The following is a 24,910-nucleotide window of genomic DNA, read 5'->3' as shown; positions in this document are numbered from 1 at the left end:
TTTTTCCTAATGCTTTTATAGTGTGTAATGGCATTTCAACAGAATTTAAACATCATGGAGCAAATACCTATGAATTTGGCATCATCAACTTTAAACACCATCCAGCACATACCTGTGCAATGGCATATCAATAGAATTTAGACACCATCATGTATGTGGCATTTCAACATAAATTAAACACCACTGAGCACATATCTGTGCAGATACTCTCAGAAAGTTTTTGGTTGATTTACTCACCAAATCTCAACATAAGAAAGAGAAAAATGTACAATAAAAAAGCATCATACTGATAGCCAAGAATATTATCAGCAAAGGGAGGAGGGTATATACATGCTGAACATACATGTTCAATCCAATTAGGCCCTATATCCTGCACTAAAGATTTGATGAGGAAACACAAAACTCAACTTCCTGAAAAAACTTCATGAAAAGCCTTAAAACATCTTTACTTTCAGCATGTCTTATAGGCAAGGATCAAGCTTACTTTCTACATTAATGTAGACATTTCCTGGTAGACAAGTCCCAGTCCTATAAAAGTATAAGAGGTTGATGACATGAAAAACAATCTCTCTAGTTATCTGTTTATGTCTGATAGATAAATAAAGATTGTGGAAATATTGCTTCCAATCTTGTAACCTATAAACTCCCAGATGATTAAAGTGAGATCATTCCAGGATAAATCAATTTACCATGAAATCAAATTAAAACTTATACTACAGATAAGAAAATTTTGATTGCTTTTCTTCACTTTCAATAAAATGAAATTCAAAACTCTTTTCTTCAAATGACAAATACTATGTCTGATAAAAAATTCACATTTATGGGTTATCATTAAACATGTCTGTGGTAAGCTTTATTGTATAAGATATCAACAACCAATCAATTAACAATTCTAATGTAAACTGTGATGGTTACAATCTACTAGTATAATTAATAAATTCAAAACAATTACACACATGCAAGTTAATACTGCATATTAAGAAAAGTAAAAATCTGCTAGCTTTAAACTTTATAAAAGATTTAGGGTTTACGAGGACTTAGCTTAAGAACCAATTTCTTGATGTTGTTGTTATAGAGACTGTATCATAAAAGTGATGGAGATAAGGGTACACTTCAATCTGAATAAAGTTCAGATCTACTTAACTTATTTATTGCCTTAAACCCTTAAGGTTAATTAGAAGCTGATTTTAATTAGATAGGGTACTCTTGTAACTTTATAAAATATTATAGTGTTGTTAGAATGAATGAACATGAATGTTGACCTGGTTCTAGTACACTGGTGACAACTGTGACGCAATAGACACTATAAAAGCTATATATAAAAATATAGAAATACCTGATGAATTAAAATCAATATAATAATAATAAAAATGCTTTTGATCTCTGTTTATATTTCAACCTCATTTCATCATTTGTTCAATACATTAAAATAAAATATTTATCACAGAACAATATCTCAATAGTTTTCAAATCAATAAGTCAAGGGTTTAATTAACACAACAGTGTCATAAGTCAATGAACTAAACAAAAAACAGTGTGGACATAATTCTCTTCAAATGTTTTAACAACTCAATGTAATATCCTTTCTCCTCTTTCTTATAAATAATTTGTTGTTTTTTTCAAATTGTTTCATAAGTATAGTTCAGGCTCTTAAAAGGCACATTATGCCCCAAAAACAAATACATTTTATTATTCTTCCTCTATAGATTGGACAATGGCACTTGACTTACAATATATACTTCTTTGTAATGAAGTCCTAGTCAAGCTACTAATTGTCATCTAGAATTAAAGTGTATTTTCCACATTTTTAGGATGAGTGACCCCTGTTATATGATGTCCCACGAAGAGTATAATTCCACTACAGAAGAGCTGGTGCTTCATCAAATCCTATTCCACTCTGGGTCACAGATGCTCATGAGAGTTATCTCCCATTTTTGGTAGATAATGAATTCTTCTAGAAGTTATTTAGCCTTAACATATATGTGCATGAAGAACTCCAGGAATATTTTTTTAGGAATGTCTTTTTTATTTGTTTGTTTGTTTCATTTTACGCCTTTTCCCAACAGTATTTCAGTCATATAGGCAGGTAGTTTCCTGAGAAGACTACCTTCCTCCGACGTCTTTTTTTAAGTAAAGTATAAGATTTGTTATACTCAAGAGGGGCTGAATGTGATTTATTCATGCTTTTAATCCAAATATTCATCCTTTTATACATTTATCATAACTATTGATTAACATTGTACTTGGTAATACTTAAAATACTACCTTCTATACTTGCTCAGAACACTTAAAATGCCTGCAAATAGGTACCTTTTAGTAGATAATTCAGTGCAGATATTGTAATGCCAGGTTCCAGATAGTGGAGAAGTACAATACTCCATACAGTCTCTATTGCACTATGATTAAATCTATACAAATAATGCTGGCTATATGGTAATACATAGGAATAATAATCATGTGACCAATATCTTATTAAATGGTGAATTCTTAATATCAAATACAGTCAAACCAATGAATAAAAGGACACTTACCATGGCTTGCATGCTTTAATGAAATTTCAACTAGAAATGTGTCCATAGGACACGGGTGCCCCCACACGCCACTGTTCTGTCAATCTTATGACTCTAGGTCAAATATTTTTTGGACAACATGTGCCACAAGTTGAAAACTAAAAATCTTTTACTTAAGTTAAGGGCAAGAACTTTACAAATACTGAATAAATCCACAAGCAAGTATAAGTACACATGCTGACCAACATTTTTGTAAACTTTCAGGCCTACAAGTCAAATACTTTTTGAGCTATGCATGAACAAGTTGAAAATTGCAATTATATACAATGTACTACTGTAAGTAAAGGGCAATAACTCTACAAATAATGGATAAATCCACAAGCGAAACCCAAGGTGCACAACTACATTTGCTGAGCAACATTCCCGTAAGGTTTCATGACTCTATCTCAAATCCTTTTTGAGTTACATGCGACAAAAGTTGAACATTGCAAATTTTTACTAAGTCAAGAACAATAACTCTAAAAAACTAAATAAATGCAGACGAAAATACCCAGGTGCACAACTACACATGCTGATCAACATTTCTGTAAAGTTGCGTGACTCTGGGTCAAATACTTTTTGAGTTACGTGCGACACAAAAGAGAATGGACTGACGTACATTGTATCTGAAGGATGGATGGAGGAACGGACAAGGGTAAATCTAAATGCCCACCCCCCCCCCTAAAGTAGAGGCACAAAATATTCTAAAGTTTGTTTCTCTGATCTAAAACTTTCAGTAAATTTCCATGCAGTTGATATCAAAAGGAGTAAGTGCTTTTCTATGAAGTGCTTAGTCTTCTAACACACACAAAATTGGTGTAATTCATTCAAAAGAAATGTTAATGAGATAACAAAGACCTACATTTGTGACCATATTAAACAAGAGCCATGTCAACATGGCCATCCCCCTGCCGAATATGTTTGCTCATTGGAAGAATGTGTATGTAGTAGAGCGGAATAATTCCATTTTAAGAGGTCTTTTGGTAATGAAAACTGATGGCTATAGTGATTACAGATTTGAAACCTATGTGAATACTGATGGCTGAAAATAACAAAGGGCAATAACTGAAAAATAATGCAGGGTAGGTTATCATTCTTGTGTGCTGCATCCCTCCTCAGTAAAATCTATCCACCTATGAAGTTTCAAGTTGATACCTCAAATACTTTTTGAGAAAAAAATTGAATTGAAAAATTAAGTATGAAAAAGAACAAAGGGCAATAACACAACAATTATAAAAGGTAGAGTTATCATTCTTGTGCAGTGCACACCTCCTGAGTGAGATCTATGCACCTATGAAGTTTCATTTTGATATCTCAAAGGCTTTTTGAGTTATGCTCTGGACAAAAATTAATTTTGAAAAATAACAAAGGGCAATAACTCAAAAATATGCAGGGTAGAGTTATAATTCTTAAGCACTGCACTCCTCCTCAATGAGATCCATCCACCTTTGAAGTTTCAAGTTGATACCTCAAATACTTTTTCAGATAAGCTCTGGACAAAATAGCATGAAAAAAAAACAAAGGGCAATAACTCAAAAATTGTATAGGGAAGAGTTATCATTCTTGCGCACAACATTCCTCCTCAATAAGATCTATCCACCTATGACATTTCATGTTGATATCTCAAACACTTTTTGAGTTATGCTCCACTCAGGTGAAAAATTAGGTATGAAAAATAACAAAGGGCAATAACTCAAAAATTATGAAAGGTAGAGTTATCATTCTTGTGCACTGCACACCTCCTGAGTGAGATCTATGCACCTATGAAGTTTCATGTTAATATCTCATAGGCTTTTGGAGTTATGCTCTGGACAAAAAATCAATTTTGAAAAATAACAAAGGGCAATAACTCAAAAATCATGCAAGGTAGAGTTATCATTCTTGTGCACTGCACTCCTCCTCAATGAGGTCTATCCACCTATGAAGTTTCAAGTTGATAACTGAAATACTTTAAGAGATATGCTCCGGACAAAAATGTCGGACGAACACGGCCGGACGGACGGAAGGACGGACGGAAGGTCGGAAGGACGGAGACTATTTCTATATCCTCCGCCGAAATTTTTCGGCGGGGGATAATAATGATACATGTGTGAAATTTCACCCACCACGAAATGATGGTAATCTACTGAGCTTCTTTTGAATTCTCTTTATCTTCAAGTGCTGACCTGATATCAAGTTATTTTATACCCTTTACCAGCTGAACTTTTAAAATGAATTTGCAAAACTTTTAATTTGAAACAATCCATAAAGCTGACTTCCAAACACTCCATTCAAAGATTCAGGAATAAGAAAACAAAAATTACGTATAAAGCCATGTGAGACTACACTATTAACTGTACAGATTGCCATGCTCTATACCGATAAATGAAAATGAGAAAAGTCAAAGATACATGATATTGTTTTACAGTTATGGCAGCTCTTGTATTGCTAGAAAAGATATTACATAATTACAACATATCATGGTGTGATAGATAAAATTTAGACTTAGATGTCGGTGAACTTTATTATTAAGGCTATTGCATGCAATACAATATGTATGTCACCAATACCATTGACATTTATATAAGCAAATATCTCAATATGGAACACAACTGTTTGAAATTAGTACAGAGCTTTAAAACAATGATTTATGGTGCCCTGATTTTTTAAAAGGCCTTATGTCAGCAGTATGCTGTGATATTACTACCTTTATGGGACTACTTTTTTCTTAAAAACTATTTTTTCTCATAATTTACAGTATATCTATAACATTTGTCAGTTAATTAAACAAAAGGAAGAACAATTACTAGACTACTAGTATCTACATGTACTTAAATTTCACAGAAAAATTTTCAGAGCATAAAGTCATAATGTTACAAAAACCTTGGGAATCTTCTTATGTTAATTGTATACATACATTGATCAAATATGCATCCCCAAAATTTACTCCAACATATTTCAAGTTATTCAAAGTTATGGATATGTCAATAATCTGATGAGTAAATTTTTAATAAAGAAGATAATTCAGCCAGTTAAGCCCTCGAGAGCAATAACTAACTTTCGTTTCTCAAATATCTCCCCTGGAGATACACACAGCACCAAAGGCATGTTTGTCCTGGAGATACTACACAGCACCAAAGGCATGTTTGTCCTGGAGATACTACACAGCACCAAAGGCATGTTTGTCCTTGAGATACTACACAGCACCAAAGGCATGTTTGTCCTGGAGATACTACACAGCACCAAAGGCATGTTTGTCCTGGAGATATACACATAGCACCAAAGGCATGTTTGTCCTTGAGATAGTACACAGCACCAAAGGCATGTTTGTCCTGGAGATACACATAGCACCAAAGGCATGTTTGTCCTTGAGATACACATAGCACCAAAGGCATGTTTGTCCTTGAGATACTACACAGCACCAAACGCATGTTTGTCCTTGAGATACACATAGCACCAAAGGCATGTTTGTCCTGGAGATACTACACAGCACCAAAGGCATGTTTGTCCTTGAGATACACACAGCACCAAAGGCATGTTTGTCCTGGAGATACTACACAGCACCAAAGGGATGTTTGTCCTGGAGATACTACACATAGCACCAAAGGCATGTTTGTCCTGGAGATACACACAGCACCAAAGGCATGTTTGTCCTGGAGATACTACACAGCACCAAAGGCATGTTTGTTCTGGAGATACACACAGCACCAAAGGCATGTTTGTTCTGGAGATACACACAGCACCAAAGGCATGTTTGTTCTGGAGATACACACAGCACCAAAGGCATGTTTGTCCTGGAGATACACATAGCACCAAAGGCATGTTTGTCCTGGAGATAGTACACAGCACCAAAGGCATGTTTGTCCTGGAGATACACATAGCACCAAAAGGCATGTTTGTCCTGGAGATACACATAGCACCAAAGGCATGTTTGTCCTGGAGATACACATAGCACCAAAGGCATGTTTGTCCTGGAGATACTACACAGCACCAAAGGCATGTTTGTCCTTGAGATACTACACAGCACCAAAGGCATGTTTGTCCTGGAGATACACATAGCACCAAAGGCATGTTTGTCACAGAGCATACACACAACACATGGAGGTCAATTCCTATTATGTACAAGGAGTGGTGACTTCATGACCTGTGTCATGACTTAATACCAAAAAAGGTGTGGCTCTACAAGAACACAGCCTTGGTTGTCAACCCCCCAGAGATATTCGGAACAAAAGAAGAGATTTTACATCAAAGAAATATTGCATAACAAGACACCAATTATGGTTTACTTTAAGGGACCGGCAAGGCCCCAGATACTCTTGCCAATATGGGTTTATCCCTGCGGCAAGTATAAATAAACCCATAAACATCAGAAATGTTCAGAATGCATCACTATGATAACAGTAAATCAGCTTGAAAATTAATGAGTACAGCAATAAATCCTTATATTATCTCCTAATATTTTTCCATACCTTGATTTCTTTTAATCAGGCCAAATGAGATAACATTTTGATTAAATTTACATTTATAGCACACAATTCATGGATGTTTTATTATTTATTGCTAATCAATTTAATTAATACCTCACATTATTACAGATTCATTTAGACAATATTCTGCCAATTTTCTCTTATTGCGGTAATATTATTTATTGTTGTGCATTCAATTAATGGAATGCTAGCTTGTACAAACAAATTTTACTCTGTAAATCAGGAAAGTGTTACATAGATTCCACATAATACAATTAGATGCTGCAATTTGATTGGTATAAAATGTTTTAGATGTGTAAAAAAGTGTACAACATTTTTAGTAACATAATTAAAGTAACAAGCAATGGGGTTTGTAAATTATAAAATGATGTAAACAATTCAAATCTCAGAGAAAATAAAACAAATTGTTGAATTATGATTCAATTCTAATAAAAGGGGCTTTAATTCACTCCAAAAAGTTATTACGAACAAACATAATTCAGCTTTGGTAAAAATACTAAAATTTAAACAAGGGTGCCATAGTCACAAAATACGCCCGTTTACGAAAGCTTTAGATGGAGATGGCCCGGCATTGTGGATAAGTGTTATCTAGCAAGCAAGTTTTTATTCTTGGCACTGTGTTGTTAAATGAACCTTAAAACAAATCAGGAGGGAAGATATGCACAGGATGTGTGACCTTGACCTTGGTCGCAGGGACCTGAATTTTATGCACGGCACTCAGCCTCACAATGATGAACATTTGTGCCAAATTATTTATTGAAATCCCTCTATGCATGTAGAAGTTTTGCTCCAGACAGCGTTTTTCTGATGAGCTCTAACTGTGACCTTCACCTTTGACCTAGAGACTTGGTCATTGTGCAGGGGGCACTACGTCTCATGGTGGTTGAACAATTCTATAAAGTAACATTAAAATTCCTCCATGCATGTAGAAAATATGCTCCGGACAACATCTGGATATTTAATCATCTCCAGTGACCTTGACCTTTGCAAATATTAACCTAAATTAAATGTGTCACACCTGTTAGTCCTGATAGTTACCATTTGTGCTACAAATCCATCAATAAATGATGACTAAATGGTCCCTATACACATCTTCAAATTTTTATCTGAACTTTGACCTCTATGTGTAACCTTGACTTTGGTCGCAGGGATCCTAATTTTTCGTGCAAACACTCAGCCTTACAATGGTGTGAACATTTGTGCCAAGTTATATTGAAATCCCCCTATGAATGTAGAAGTTTTGCTCCGGACAAGCTTTTTTCAATGAGCTCTAAGTGTGACCTTGACCTTTGACCTGGAGACCTGGATCATGCATGGAGCAATACATATCATGGTGGTGAACATTTCCATAAAGTATTATAAAAATTCTTCCATACATGTAGGAGATATGCTCCAGACAAAATCTGGATTTTTCCCTTGACCTTGCATATATTGACCTAAAGTACATGTGTCACAGCCGTAGTCATGATAATGACCATTTGTGTTACAATCCCTCAATAAATGATGATTAAATCGTCCCTATACACATCTTCATATTTTTATCTAAACTTTGACCTCTATGTGTGACCTTGACCTTGGCTGCAGGGACCTGAATTTTGTGCGCGACACTCCGCCTCACAATGGTGAACATTTGTGCCAAGTTATATTGAAATCCCTCTATGCATGTGGAAGTTTTGCTCCGGACAAGCGTTTTTCAATGAGCTCTAAGTGTGACCTTGACCTTTGACCTAGAGACCTAGTTCATGTGCGTGACATGGCTTCTCATAATGGTGAACATTTCTACGAAATTTCATTAAAATCCCTCCATGCGTGAAGGAGATACAATAAGTACAATCAGTTACAATAAGGTGATGTTTATATGATCACAAGAGACATAATTATATAATAACCACAATAACAAGTTATAAGCCCTTTGACTTAATTGACTTCTTAAAAAGTTAAGACAAAAGACAAAATTATAGAGGATGACTAGGCACGTCTATTAAATGTGTTGCCTCTTTAAATAAAGTCTTCATTATTATGATCATAATTCAAGGTCTTGGGTCATTCTTTGTACCAAATTCTAATCAAGTTATGTGACCTCTCTGGCGTGGGTTCGATCCCCGGGAGATGCTTTGAGTGTTTAGCACAGAGGAAGGTAGTCTAGTACTGGTGTTACTCTCCAGGAACGATGGTTAGGAAATGTACATAGTTAGGAAACTACCCGCCTATATTACTGAAATACTGTTGGGAAAAGGCGTAAAATGAAACAAACAAACAAACAAACAAAAGCTTCTTTCATTATGAACCATAGAACATACAAAAATTTGTTAACCTTTATTTTAAATTCACAGATTATGTAAAAATAAACACTCTAATTTTTAAACTGCCATTATAAGTAAAACATTAGAGTGAATGAATACCAAAACATTAAAATAAGATGTCTAAGACTTTCTGGTCTATGTCTCCATAAACTTGAGGAATACTAACAAATACTAATTTGCTAGAATTCATATCGAAAACTAAAATAAAATATAACTAAATCAAAATCCACTATTAGCCCTAGCATACATGATTTTCAAGAAGAATTTAGAACTTGCAAAGTTGTTCTCAACTATTATAACATATACAGGTTTATTATGTCACAAAAAAAGTGCAAAACATTTTCTTGATTTAGCATTATCTTATAATACCATATGAGCGCAAATATCTTATACATTACAGCACAGAATTATTGTTATTATAAGAATCTTCATCATAACAAATAACTTGGATAATTTATAAAAATGAAAACAATTCCTCAGATCGGTGGACACTAACTAAATATTGGTCAAATTTCTTCTGTCATAAATTTACTTGTTATCCAACTAAATCAACAAACAATAATGAAAACTGCCCTTTAATTAACAGAAAATGACATCCAATCAGATTCACCCAGTGTGTGTGACAGATATAAATTTTCCACATGGCTAGTGAAACAAAAAAAGAATTTTAGTAGCATATAATACAACAATGGTAAAAAATCGTCATAATCAAAAAAGTTGATAAGCAGTCGATACAAGAGACCACATCATTTGCTATTTATGAGCAATATGATATTACTTTAGCGGGACAAAATATTGTTCAAATAATTGTATCCATGTAATAATGTAAGAAATGGTGAAAAAAGATATGTACTATGACAATAAATGTCTGTTGTGTAATACTAATATAAATCACTGGAGCTATATTGGAGTGGATGAATTTACATTTATGGGAACACACAGACAGACACTATAGATTATAGAAAATAATAACCATATACTATATGCAGTCTGCAAATTTAACACTAGCCCGCTATAGCCCCATGGCTTTATGCCTGTAAAATTTTAAAACTAGACTGTCATATAAATAAGCAGACCTTGTTTGACAGACTTTCAAATGCCCCGTGGAACAACTAATTTACCCTTGATTCAGGGAATAGATTTACAAATAATATCTGCAATTAACTCATTCATCATTTTTCTTTCCACTTTAACAATTTTTTGCTAGTAAATATCTAACTGGACTTCGAAATATATTGCCAACAACTATAGATCTAATTAGCTCCTATATCTTTTAAATGATATATAAGCTCTTTGATGTAAACATTGTGTTTTCGAATAACAATGATACAATTTACATCATTATTGTAACACCATAATATCATAATACAGCAATTTTCATTAATTGTATTTCAAATATTGTATTAAATAATGATTATGTGCTAATTATTTTTCCAAACTAATCTCCCCTTTAAACAGTGTCTATTCTAGGAAGGGTGGATGGGGGATTCGCTCACATTTTTGAGAATTCCCCCCTATTTTTTCAAAGACAGGGGGGAAATTTTACAAAGAGAAGGAAGGAAAAAGATCACCAAATGTTATAAATTGTCACTTTTTGATAAAAAATACCTTGTTTTCTCAAATCCTAGAATAAACACTTCTTTAAATATATTTCTTCTTAATCAATCTTGATATAAATACATTGTACATGCTATATAGAAATGATGAAGACATTATGAAACTTATACCAAATCATTTTGTTCATTCAAAGGCATCCATCAAGAACAAAAAACAACAACAAATCATGTTTCTTTTTAACTTAAGTGAAAATAGTTTTCCATATAAAGTATAGAACCACAGTGAAGCTGATAACGGAGATTAATGACTTATCTAAGATTGTGAAATCAGCCGCTGAACAAAGAGAAATGTCAGAAATTTTGACTGGTTTTTGAACCAATTTATTCATCGAGAAATTCTGCACTCTTTGGAATATTTCACTTAAATATCAATTTTCTTTAAATGTTTATTCCAGAGAAATTCTTGCAAATAAATGTGCTTCAGTGTCTAATGTTTGCAATATTTCTTTAATGGCCCAATCTAAGTTTTGAAATATTTATTAAAAACCAAGAAGACATATAAAAAAAAAATCTCTAGGATTTCATTAAATTCAGACAATCACAGGCATACATATAACAGTAATCTCTGATTTCAAACATTTTCATTTACAATGACCCTGGAATCAAAGATTTTATATTTTCTACAGGTCCAGTTTGAAATATTAGTTAAGGTTTCCTTAAAGACCCACCCATTTCAGGTATATAAATATTCTTAATAGTCTCAGAGTCTTAGAATAGAATAGAGTCTCAGTTTTAATTTTTTTTCTTTAGCCAGCTGGAAGCAAAAATAATAAGCTTTTGCCACCAGTATTATATATGACCAGACTCTATACTGTTGGTAGCTTAAATTTTCATTTTTATATTGAAAAACTGACTGCTCAAAATTCAAAGCTCCACAACAAATCCATTACCTTAATTCAGCAAGGTAAGGGTTAAAGACCCAGTCTAATTGAATAACTGTTAACAAATTCTTCTATATGTCATCACTTTAATACTTTATAATGGTTTCACCTGGCTACATTAATGATCCTTTTCTCACTCAACTTTATGTACTTAAATTTTAATATACAGATTAACAATTAACAAGCCCTAAATGAAAAATATATTAATATCCTCTTTTTCTCAAATAATTGCTATAACGCCTACTAGTACCTTTATATTGTAATATTCCCCGAAAGAAAAATATGTTTCACCAGTTGTAAAATTGTATTATTAATAGAGAGAAAAAAATCCTCTAAATTACATTAAGATATACTGAGAATAATTAACATAAGCCATTTGGAATTATCTACCCATCTTGTTCAAAATACCTTCACATTTAATGAGAATTTAATTTTACTTTTGGGATGTTCATGTGTAAGGTTAGCTATAACCTTGTAAATAATAAATATGTTTGTAATAAATAAGTAAATGAATATATAATTATACAAATGTTACAAACAACAAGAGGGTCATGATGGTTCTTGATAATCCCCTTGAGGTAAAACCCAAAAATCCTAAAAATTTTTTTCCCTTAAGTATAAAAAATCCATCCCCTTTTTAAAAAAAAGCTACGGGGTGTATAACACTATAGAAAAATAAGCAAAATTAATTTAATTTGTTTTTTAAAGGTAATGCCCATTGATAAGAAAAGGGCCCATAATTTTTCGGTAAATTTAAAGGGGTTCTTCCCCAAAGGTTTATTATTTTTTTAAACATGAAAAAAATTTCCATTCATTTTGTTTTTCATAAATTTTAATTTTCAAAAATAAAATTTACTGCCAAATTTACAGTAATTTAATTTTTTATGTTAAGAAAAAGGGAATCTTATAATAGCTTGTATTGATGCTTTTGGATCCTTTTTCAGCATTGTATATCATGTAACTAATGATTGTATGTAAAATGTATTTGTATGAAAATGTTTGAAATAAAATATGTTTTAACTTAACTAATCCATTTATAAATAACAAAGTAACAGCCAATTAAAACAAAATTCAAGCAAAATTCGAACATTTGACCTTGAAGGACAATGTCATCTGGAGTGAAGGTCAAGTTCGGTGCAGTCTACTTGAAGGTCTTATCCAAAGGGCTGTTGTGTCCAAGTATGAAGTCAATCCATTGCTAAATTAAACAAGAGCCACCGCCGGGCGGGGGCAAAGCTCAACTTTTTACTAAAAAGCAAAAAAGAAATGTTTGAACCCAAAAATTTAACCGTTTCCCTTTTATAAAATTAATCGGTCTGTCTTGTCAACATTAGTTTTTGTCTATAATTTTGTATATATAAATATACTATTTATAATATATTAAATAAATTAGGAAAACATTGCAATTCTTATAAATAATAGAAAATTCTAATATAATGAAAACACACCAAATTCTATAAAAATAAAAAATTTATAAAGTAAATAGATACACGTGGTGGAAAGTCACTTGGTGGGAACACCTGGTGGTGTACATGGTGTCACCATGGTGGATGGTTTCATTGTGGTGGAGGCAGGAGGTTGTGGGAAGTTCCAGGGTTGAAGTGGGTTGGTTGTGGTACACGTGGGGTGAAAGTTTAATGTGTGTGTCAACGTGGTGGAAGGGTCATGGGGGTGGTGTCACGTTGGTTGATCAATGGGTGAAGTCCACATTGAGTTGGGAAGATGTGGTTTACATGGTGGTGGTCACATGGGTGGTGTCACGTGGGTGAAGTCAACGTGGTGGTGTCATGAGGCGATCAGGTGGTGAAGTCAATATAAACAACAAGGTCTTGTCCTTAAGTATGTTTCGTTATTAATATGAAATTAAATCCCTTCAATAAGCAAAGTAAACCTGAGTTACACAGCCAAAACAATGAAAAATTTCATAATTTGAACTTCAAGTCAAGGTCATTAATGAGTGAAGGTCAAGGCTGTCTGGTTATTTTTAAGAGTTATCCTTGAAGATTATTATTTTCAAGTTTGAAGAACTATCCATTCAAAATACAAAAGTTACAGCAATAACCGCATGAACAAGTAAAATTTGGACTTTTAACTTGAAGGTCAAGGTCATTTATGGATGAAGTCAAGGTTAGTTGATGGTCCTACTGAAAGGTCTTGTCCAAGGGGTTGTTGTGGCCAAGATATGAAGAAATACACGAGAATAAAAAGTTATGATCCAGGTACAAGTTTGCGGATGGGCAACTGGCAACGCCGCCGCGCTATAGCAATACCTCTACTTTACAAAAAAAAAAAAAAAAAAAAGTCGAGCTAAAAATTATGGCCAACATTAATGTTTTTGACAGCAATGGCCATCATCAACAACATGACTGTAGCAAAAGCTCTTTCTTTTCATCTAAAAAGGTTTGTGGAGGCTTAAACCACATCAGTATAAGGCAAGTGAGTCATGACCTTCACCATTTGACCAAAGAAATTTTTTAGCTCTTTAAAAGTTTTTAAACAAGAAAACAAGAGCTGATGGTAGGACAGCAACGCTCGACTATTCTTAGTGCTTGATAGTAAAAGAGCCTTGACAATGTAACATTTTCTGAGTTAATAACAATTTTTCTTTAAATCAATGTTACAATTATAAGCCTCCTGTCTACAGGTTGGGGTTATAATGGTGAACAAGTGTGCAAAGTTTCAAAGCCATATGTCAATGGACTTCGAAAATATTTGAGGTATTAAAAAAACTTTAACATGAATTTTAAGTCGAAAAGAAGCCGAAAAAGGGGCATAATTCTGTCAAAATGCTTGATACAGTTACCTTCTCCTGTCTACAGGTTTGGGGTTATAAGGTGAACAAGTGTGCAAAGTTTCAAAGCCCAATAAAGTGTCACTTCGATATGATTGAATAGTCAAGCTAAAATTACCCTTCTTTTCTTTTTCTCAGATTATAAAAAATTATTAACACAGTTATGTCATTAATGTTGGCTGGATTATCCAATTTTATCTTAACAGTTTTTTTTTTTTTTACCTTAAAATTTTTAATAATTCCCCTTATGAAGTTTTGTGCTCATTCCCTGAAGCAATTATTGAGAAAAAACTGTAAACCCTTGTTCATTATTTAACTGACTGTTGCCTAAATAAAACTTTTAAAATTTTTGTTTCCCCCCCTTGACGCTAAAAGCGAAATTTTGCCCCTACCCAAAATTTTTTTTCGGGTTTTTGGGGGATGACTTTTTTTTGGGTTTTTTTTTTTCAGGTATTGAATGATAAAATTTAATCTTTATTTTAACGTAGAATATTTAAATAAATTTTTTAAAATGTCATTTTGGTGAAAAATGGAAATTGCATTTTACTTTTTATATTGCATTAAAAAATTAATTTTAATAGAAAAAAAATTATCATTAGGGCAGTTTTTTTTAAATTTGAAATTATTGAAATAAAAAATTTTCCCCAAAATACCCCCCAACCCTTTTTTAAAGGGTTTTTGGGAAGGGGAAAAAAATTTTTATTTTTCCTTTTAAATTTTTTAAAACGTTAGAAAAAAAAAGATTCAGTTGATATTTAGCTGTTACGGGTTTAAAGAAAAATAAAGGGCCCATAAGGGCCCCTAAAATTGGGCCCCTATCTGTATATAGGCCCCCAGAGCGGGGCAGTTTAAACCCCAGGGCTTTTACTTGAACAAACTTGGTAGACACCGATTAGAAGATGTTTCATGCTAAACATCTGAGGTCTAGCTCGTTGAGTTTAAAAAAAAAGATTTTTTAAGTTTTAAAAACTATACCCACACAGTTAAAAGCAATGACACCCTGGGCGAGGCCACAGTTTTTGACCCAAGGGCTTTTTATTTGAACAACTTTGAAGACACTCACTAGAAGATGTTTCTTGCTTAATATCTAAACTCTAGCTATTTGGTTTTTTTCAAAAGAAGATTTTTCTAAGTTTTTGCTATACACATAATATAAAATCAATGACCCCCAGGGCAGGGCCAATTTTGACCCAAGGGCTTTTATTTTGAACAAACTTTGAAGACACTCACTTCAGAAGATGTTTCATGCCTTAGTATCTTAAACTCTAGCTATTTGGGTTTTTCAAAGAAGATTTTTTCTAAAGTTTTTGCTAATTTACACATATTAAGGAAAATCAATGACCCCCGGGGCAGGGCCAATTTTGACCCCAGGAGCTTTTATTTGAACAAAATTGGTAGACACCCATTAGAAGATGTTTCATGCTAAATATCTTGGCTCTTGCTCTTTGGGTTCTTTAAAGAAGATTTTAAGTTTTTACTACATGCATATAGGGAAAATCAATGACCCCCTGGGCGGGGCCAATTTTGACCCCAGGGCTTTTATTTGAACAACACTTGATAGACACTCACTAGAAGATGTTTCATGCCAAATTCTTAGCTCTACTTCTTTGGGTTTTTTAAAAGAAGATATTTTAAAGTTTTTTTCTATTGGTTGCCATGGCAACCAGATTCTGCATGGAATTAAATTCTTTGAACAATTTTTAAAGGTGACCACCAAAGGAACATTCATGTGAAGTTTGGATGAAATTGGCTCAGCGGTTTATGAGGAGATGTCATTTAAGTAAAAGTTTATGGATGACGATGACAGACGGAGCGGGGCGAAAACGATCACAAAAACTCCTCTGTCACTTTTGACAGGGGGGGGCTAAAAAAAAACCAAAAATTAGTAAAAACCCTTAAAATTAAAAACCAAATTGGACAAAGATCTGATTTTATTAAATACCTATTGCAATAGTTATGATCTTGCAAAAATTTCTCCCCCCATTTAACATTTAAAAATTTTAAAGGGGCCCCCCAAGGTTGAAAAGACGGACTTGAAATAAATTTTTTTTTAGATTTATGCCCATTTAGTTTATGTGCAAAATTAGTACAGTAACCAGTTTCAGTTGGTTTTAAACCCCTGATTCCCCCTGGGTTCCCGGTTTGTTGGGTTTTAAAAACTCTAAAATTTTTTAAAGACACTTTAGTTTTCCCCTTGCCAGAAAGGACTGGTGAAACCCGGTAATCCTTGATGTATTAGTGTAACCGGGGAAGAAAAGAAATAAAGGTCTTTTAATTAGAGCTAGGTTCTCTTGTATCTCGATCAAGCTTGCAATTTTGTACGTTATCCTTAACCGCCTGGTTTAAAGAAATTCTTAATTCAATTCACTCTGATTTTCGATACTAATTATTTTAATTCTCAAAAAACCCAAAACTGAAAAGTGTTGCATTGTATTTCAATTGAATCAGTCTAACAATAGCACCAAAATACAATTTCGCTCTTAATTGTGAGTATATTTTTATTATCTTTTGCATATCTGTCTGTTTTAAGTGCCCATGCTGATTTTTTTAGGCATTTAGACCATAGTGGATTTCCTTTTCGGTTTAAGTGATTAAGCATCATCATGTAAAAAACCAGGTTAGAGCAAATATACTTCAAAAGTAGATTAAAAAAAACCTGAATTCTCATATAATCTCAGTAAATCACAATTAATCTTCAACAGACTGTTGTCAGATATATATTTTACAATTCTTGGTAGAAACACATTAAAACTGTGCTGGTATTACTTTGAAAACTCACAAATGGGGTAAAAGCATGGTTATGTCTATGCTAGAGTTATTGGTCTTAGTAAGTGGCAACAATAATTATGTCCCTGATTCGATGCCAATGATTAGCCACATAAAATATGCTGTACCATTAAACTTTAGAGCTGTTACAATCACTGACTCCTTTAATATTCCATCAAGAAATTTCCTGTCAAAATTGTAGGATGACAATTAAACTTTATCATGCATATTAAAATGAAGCAAATTATTCAGTTCAATTTATGAGTATGTCTTTCAAATTTACCATAATACTAAAACATGACTACTAAAACATGACACACAGAAAATCTAATTTCAGTCCTATTTGAAATACCGATCATATTCTTATGCTTTCTACAGATAATTAAATATATATAAAACTGTTGAAAAGTCATATATAATTCATACACAAAACTGTTCCCCCTTGACTGCTTGTTTAATACTTTAACTTTAAAAAAGCCTTTCAAATTTTCAAAGTTTTTATCTGTATAAAATATAAAATATTTATAGGTCTTATGCAGTATTTTGATCATGACAATTCCATTTTTATTTTATTTTTAAAATAGAAGTGACACACTCACCAATGCAAATATAATATTCAATTTGTAAAGCACTTCTAGCGAGAGTCAGTCATGTTATCACCTCTAACTCTCCCCTGAGTGAACCATTTCAAATGTTTTCATTTGAATCAAATTAGTAAATTTGTCATGATTACAATGACACATTTGCAAGGATAATATCGACCCTTTGGCATCATGCTGTATGGATATATTGGAGAGAGAAAAAACAACTGGCCTACTGAAAGCTACCTTGACAAATTATTCAAAAACTTGTCACTACAGAAAGAGCCTAGAGAAGAAACTTCTGTGACACATGTATATGTATGAACAGTGGCTGTATATTTGATCCCCAGCTACTTCACACAGGAAAATATATAAACACTGTATTCCTAGAAAATTCCCGGCAACTTTCAAGTGTGTGGAAGACTCCATTACAAAGATAATTCTACAGGTACAATATGAATGGGTAGATACGAATAGCCAATACTGTACAATATTGTTCTCTTAAAGCAATCACCTCTATAACTTTTTTTGTTGAGTCTGTTTCAAACACATTAAATGTCATTGGACAATTTTCAAGCTCAACTGGTGGAGGAAGACATCATGTGCTCCTCTATGTATTATTTCAGGTACAAACAGGCACTTGAGTAGAACCACTACCTCTCTGTAAGCTAGCTGGATAGACATGTTTAACAGGATACTAAGATAAAAACATACAAAAACTTCATCTTTTACAATAAATTCTTGCATGATTTTAAATTTGCAACAAACACACATTTCAATTTATATATCCTCGAACCAGTGAACTGGATTTTTTTCTCTTTCATCCAAAACATAAATCAAATGACACATCATGAAGAACATGTTCTTGTTATACAAGCAATCAAGTTTTCTAATCTGATGCTAGTTTATAATTTGATTTCGTATGAAATTGATTCATCCTGGAATAGTCTCAATTTAATCATCACAGAGTAAAGAGGTTACAAGATTTGGAGGCAATATTTCTCAATCTTTATTTATTTATCACAAATAAATAGATAACTCGCTGCTGCAGTGCGATAGATTGATTTTTCTGTCTTCAGCAAATTTCTTATTTGTTAGGCTTTGATTATACATAAGTTCATGTTTACATTTTGCTCATTTAGTTTTTATTGATGAAATAAGTAATACAATGTATCTAACCCTATCTTTACCAATAATAAGAAATTAAAACATTAGACAGTTAGGGATTTTATTAAAACCCAAACATTTGCAAACATTTTCTTCAAAAACAAATGGAGTTTGGTAGGAAATCAAATTAAATACAGTATCAGAAGACACTTCAAGTAAATATAATACCCTACATAGACACTATATTTAACAGCGCAGCCTTTTTATCATACATGCCTAGGTTAATTTGTCTCATCAGTCATTTATAATTAGATTTCTATTGCATGTTTAATTATTTAGTCATTGCACAGCTAGGTTGTACACCATGTCTCATCTATCTATGCTTATTGCAAGAATTAACTTTAATTAATAAATGTCTTATATTTCTAGTAAAACTTAAGAGGTGTACATAATTATGATATATAAATTTTATAATAAAATTACTCCACAACATAATAAGGTATCATCACTTGCACACACGAAAAAAAACTTGTAAACTAAAACTAAATAGTTGTAGTAATAACTGTTGTTACTTTTGACAGTTATTTTTGTAACAGATACATTGCTTTAAACACTTTAATATGAAAATAATGATTATATTATATATATATAATAGAAAAAAAATGAAAGAGGATGCTGACTTTGTTAGTTTAAATATACATCTGTATTAAACTTCAATCATTTTAGAATTAATCTGAAATTCTTAATGCACATAAAATATCCCCTGCATATATCTAGGGGAAATTATGCAAGGTTATTTTGATAAAAAAAGAAAACTCAGTTGTCTCCCTTCAAGAAAAATAATCACTATAGTTCTAACCCTAACCCTAGTGTCAAATAGAAATAAGAGACAATTTTGAAATTGAAGTGGACACTTGGGCATAGTTGCTATACAGGGCTTTTTTCAAAGGTAGGGAAAGAAGATATGAATGTGATTAGAAAAATATCATCCTATTACATGAAAGAAATTAATAGTATCCCACTATACCCTTGTGTATTCCTGAAATCCTTGAATAGAATTGTGTGAAAAAGAATTAGATTTATATATACACAACTATTCAAAATCAAATGGCATTTTTGCAAAGGAGAAGAATTAAAATGAAATATGAAATGTATTATGTATTGATGACTTCATTGGTTCATTTACTAAATGGATTATTATGATGGTTAGCTGAACACAATCTTCATTGAACTTTGACCTGCTAAGGAATTTAATTACATGTACACATGAGCAAGTTGTAATGGATGCTACAGTAAAACTCAAGGGGAAAGGCCACAATCTGATGACTGATCATTATATTGTCTTATTGTCAAATATTTAACTGTTGGAGTACCAGATAGAATGCATATTAGAATATTTACACATTAAAAGTTATGAAATATGCATCAACATTAAACTCCAGGTGTGCCAATACATTTCAAAAATATTGCGTACATTTTTAAATCAATTAGAAATGTGTATCTGGTCAAACAATGTCAAAAGAATGGTCAAGCGCTGTTTAAATGTCTGTTAAATGTACATGATTTAAAATTAGAATATATTTAGAAATAATATATTATAAAAGCTCAATCCTCATGTCTGTCAAAATATATATTAACTAAATTGGCCAAAGAAGGGGCATGTTTGAGAAAGTGGAAATGAAATTTAAATTGCCTTTGGTCTGTTGTTTTCACTTATGATGGTCCAAGAAATTCCAGATATTTAAATGATCACAACATTGAAACATGATTTTTTTTTAAAACAGCTTACATTAAGATTTTCTATGATACATATATGATATTCTGAACCTGAAAAATCCTCAGGTGGTAAACAGGTTTTGAACTCTATGGTACCATTGTTCTTATTATTTCCAGCAAATTATACAAATAAAAAGAACTTGTATTTACTATTTTATTAAATTGTGTTTAACTGCCGAAACTTGACTTTAAAATACACATGTCCTACATAAAATAACTCAATGATTTAAATTAGAAATATCTATGGACAGTCAGCCATGTTCTGAATGAGAGCTTAAACAGAAAGCACTATGATACCGTGGTATTTTAATTGATGGCCCTTTTTTTCAGTATAAATTTTTTCAATAGAATATGACGTCACTACAGTTTCAGCAGAAGATCTTCATTTGTCAGAACATGAAGTTATCAGTTTAACAGGTAAATATGAAGTAAAATAAAAAGTGTTTTCAACACTTGCGGGCAGCTTTGGATTTTCCTATTATTGAGAGAAATTTACTTGAAATGAAAATATTTCCAACAATTTCTATCCCAATTAAAAAAGCAGCACTTCCACTTTCATTTTAATGGTGGAAAACAGTATTTGGTGGCATTCAATGTGTAAAGAACAACATTTTCTGATTACACCGGAATGGGCAATGATGTGGTACCCATGGGGAGCGGCGGCACAAAATACCCAAATACACCCAAATAGAGCAATATTTATTTTTGTTTGTATAAAATATAGATTATAATGAGAAATAGATAAATGTTTATAAAAAATATGACTTAACCTGCTATAACTTTCATTCATTCCGTTGAAATGGGCAGATAAGATGTTGTAAGAAAATAAAGTTGTGACAATTGCTTATCTACTATAGCATACATGCCATAATTTTTGGACAGCTTTCCGGGACACTTTTCATCGCGGCAATAATGGATGTGTAGGCAGTTCTGGAAAAGGGGGGGGGGGGGGGTGTCAATCGTATAACGTTATTGAATAAGGACGACTTTCTCCAGAATTTTAATGATAAACAGTTAACTTACTAGTTTTATAAGTTGTCTTTTAGGTCGACATATATATCATTTTAAAAGTATTTCTTTATTTAATTTATTATTCCCTAAAAGCAAGTAAGTTGTAAGTTATAAACCCGGTGAATGGGCGCAGCCATGTTGTTCACCCGTTATATCTTAAAGTCATGATAATTACTACATGTCACGTAATGCAATTCTTCACGTCATAAAAACAAACACAGCAAGGTGATTTATTTGACACCTTTAATTTTTTTATTTGATAGATATATTTACAATGTTTGTAATAATTAGACTTTCGGCAAGTTAGCGATCGATCTAAAAATTAATGATTATCGGGGATTAACGATAATTGTTAAGGGCCGTAAACAATTAATTAACCCGACCATTAAACACTGCCGAATTCAACAGAGAATGTGAATTGCCGATGCATGAAGAATCTATTGCCGAGGGGAATCGACAGTCGATAATTGGGGGGCTGTATATTGTAAACTTGTGTCAACGTTCCTGTGTATTATGTGTACCAGGTCAGATTCTAGAGGTGAAATGTGCGAGATTTGATTTAAGAAAATTTATGAAAATTTTGCAAAATATCATGATTTTTTTTTCCGGGATCAAATCGATGCCCGGGACATCTCCGGGACAGACATCCGATTTCCGGGACAATCCCGGGCATCCGGGACGTTATGGCATGTATGACTTTAGGTTCTTTATGAATGTACTTGCAAATTTAAATCAAGATATGATATTTGTTGTCTACACTTACATTTTAAGGTGTAATTTTGTAGAAATTTCATATCATATACAAGTGTCCATGTTATTTAAAAAAAATATAGCTTTAATGGAGTACATTATTCCTTATTGGCCGTAGACAGACAGTAGTTGTGGATAGTGACTGCTCATCTGAAGTCCCAGTTACCTCTGGAGTGCCCCAAGGCTCTGTCCTAGGGCCCCTTAATGTTTCCTTCTATATATCAACAAGCTACCATCTTCTGTCCTTAAATCCCAAGTCAGATTATTTGCAGACGACACTGCTGTATACTTAACCATCAACTCCTCCTCAGACCCCCCCAACTCTCCAACATGATCTAGACAATATGGTTCTGTGGGAGAAGCAGTGGGACATGGAGTTTAACCCTTCAAAATGCCAAGTCATCCATATCACCAAAAATAAAACCATAATTAAACACAAATATATGCTCCATGGCCAAGTCCTAGAGTCTGTTACAAATGCTAAATATCTCGGACTAGATCTATCTGCTCACCTTAAATTTAATACACATTATGACATATATCTCGAATAACTTCCAATGCAAACAGATCCCTTGGCTTTATTAAAAGAAATGTCATTACTAAAAATGAGAAAGTGAAAGAACTAGCATACAAGTCCCTGGTCCGCCCACAGGTTGAATATGCCTCAACTATTTGGTCTCCTTACACTAAAACCAATATTGACAAAGTTGAGATGATCCAGATATCATAAGATATACCATAACCTAGTTGGAATTAATCTCCCAACTTATGTTCAAACCCCACATAGATTAACCAGACATATGCATCCCTTATCCCTACGCCAAATACAGGTATCCTCTGACTACCATAAGTACTCTTTCTTCCCTCATACTCATAGCATTATACTATGGAATAAACTTCCTAGTAACATTGCCACCCTGCCCAACCTGAGTCAGTTCAAACAGGCAGTGGTGGGTTTGCAGTACTAGTCTTACTCCCAGTGTTTTTAAACTATTTTATCTCTTATCATCTTGTTTCACTATTAACATTTTAACCATGACTAGAATACATTTTCAGTCTCACCTTCCAAGCATGTCAATGTTTGGACTTTTCTTTTTTAGCTTTTCTTTTCACCTTTTACTAACAATCCGAAATGCACTAAAACCTGCCTTTAACACTCGTAAGAGGGGTTGGCAGTATCCAGAGATAGATAGATATACTGTACTTTGGTTCAAAACACAATGATACGAAAATGTATATTAATTATTTGGGTATGTTTGATTATATCTTGGTAAAAGTGTATATTGTATTCATGATTAAAACAGCACTTTTTTAGTATAAAACATCTATTTTTAGTATAATTGGACAATATTTGGGTATATTTAGGCAATATTTGGGTATATTTGGGCAATATTTGGGTATATTTTGGTATATTTGGGTATTGCGTGCTGCCCACGGGAAGAACTATAAATCTTTTTGGACTTTGAGCTACACGCTTAGTGTCTGACTCTGGGTTCAAAAACAGCCAAAGCGTAAAAAAGTGAAGTGCAATAGATAGAGTAGGGTGAACGTTTCACTTTACATCCAAAACGCACGCACTTGAGAAAAAAAACACGCGTTACACGCTAAAACAGTTGATGCCAATGATGGCATGTTTTTTCGTCTGCTCTCTTTAAAAAAAAAAACAAGCAATTGAATATCTTCAGTAATGTGCAAAAAAACTTCAATTATTTGCACTGTGCAATCAAAATATCTAACAATCTAAAATCAGAAATCAAATTGCATACAATACATTATCATACATGTACATCAGATCTATACAGTTGGGTACTGTCCGAATTAATTCTGTCCGAAGCTACTGCATCTTGAAATGAATCTCAATGGAAAGACATAAACAATAGGGCGTAATCGCCAAAATGAAAAGGACTTACTTCAATTTGTATTTCCATAAACAGAAAAAAGTGACAATCAATCAAAAACGAATATCAAAATACTTAAATATTTTAGAATAGCCTTCTCTCTTCTGTTGTGATTTCTGAAACGAAGCAAACGATTCCAAATGAGCGAAAAGATTTTAAAGAAAAAATGTGCGAAAAGATGCTGAACTAATTTTTTTTACAGAATTTATTTCAGTTCGATTGTGTTCGAACCAACCAGTAAAAGCAAACAACGACATGCCCCTGACAATGTTTACACCCAGTGGCCAGGGATCATTAGATTACTAATCCGACACAAACACTCGGCCATGCCGCCACAAACTAATTGTTACCAACATGAAATGAAGTGTGTCTTCCTTTTCTTCTATAATAATGACAACGTTCATTTTATACATTG

General features: G+C 32.9%; 1 protein-coding gene across 1 annotated transcript in view; it reads right to left on the bottom strand.

Moving 5' to 3' along the window:
* Positions 1 to 24,626, bottom strand: part of LOC132749031 (zinc finger CCCH domain-containing protein 10-like) — a 219,062-nt gene extending 194,436 nt beyond the window's left edge. Inside the window, exon 1 of the mRNA XM_060738713.1 lies at positions 24,508 to 24,626. The gene's annotated coding sequence lies outside the window, so the exon portion shown is untranslated. The remainder of the gene's footprint in view (positions 1 to 24,507) is intronic.
* Between the last annotated feature and the right edge of the window lie 284 nt (positions 24,627 to 24,910).

This window comes from Ruditapes philippinarum, unplaced genomic scaffold (assembly GCF_026571515.1).
Source record: "Ruditapes philippinarum isolate M1 unplaced genomic scaffold, ASM2657151v2 ctg1384_1_1_1_1, whole genome shotgun sequence".
NCBI lineage: Eukaryota > Metazoa > Mollusca > Bivalvia > Venerida > Veneridae > Ruditapes > Ruditapes philippinarum.
The sequence above is the reverse complement of the archived record's forward strand: the minus strand, read 5'-3'. Positions and strand labels throughout refer to the sequence as shown.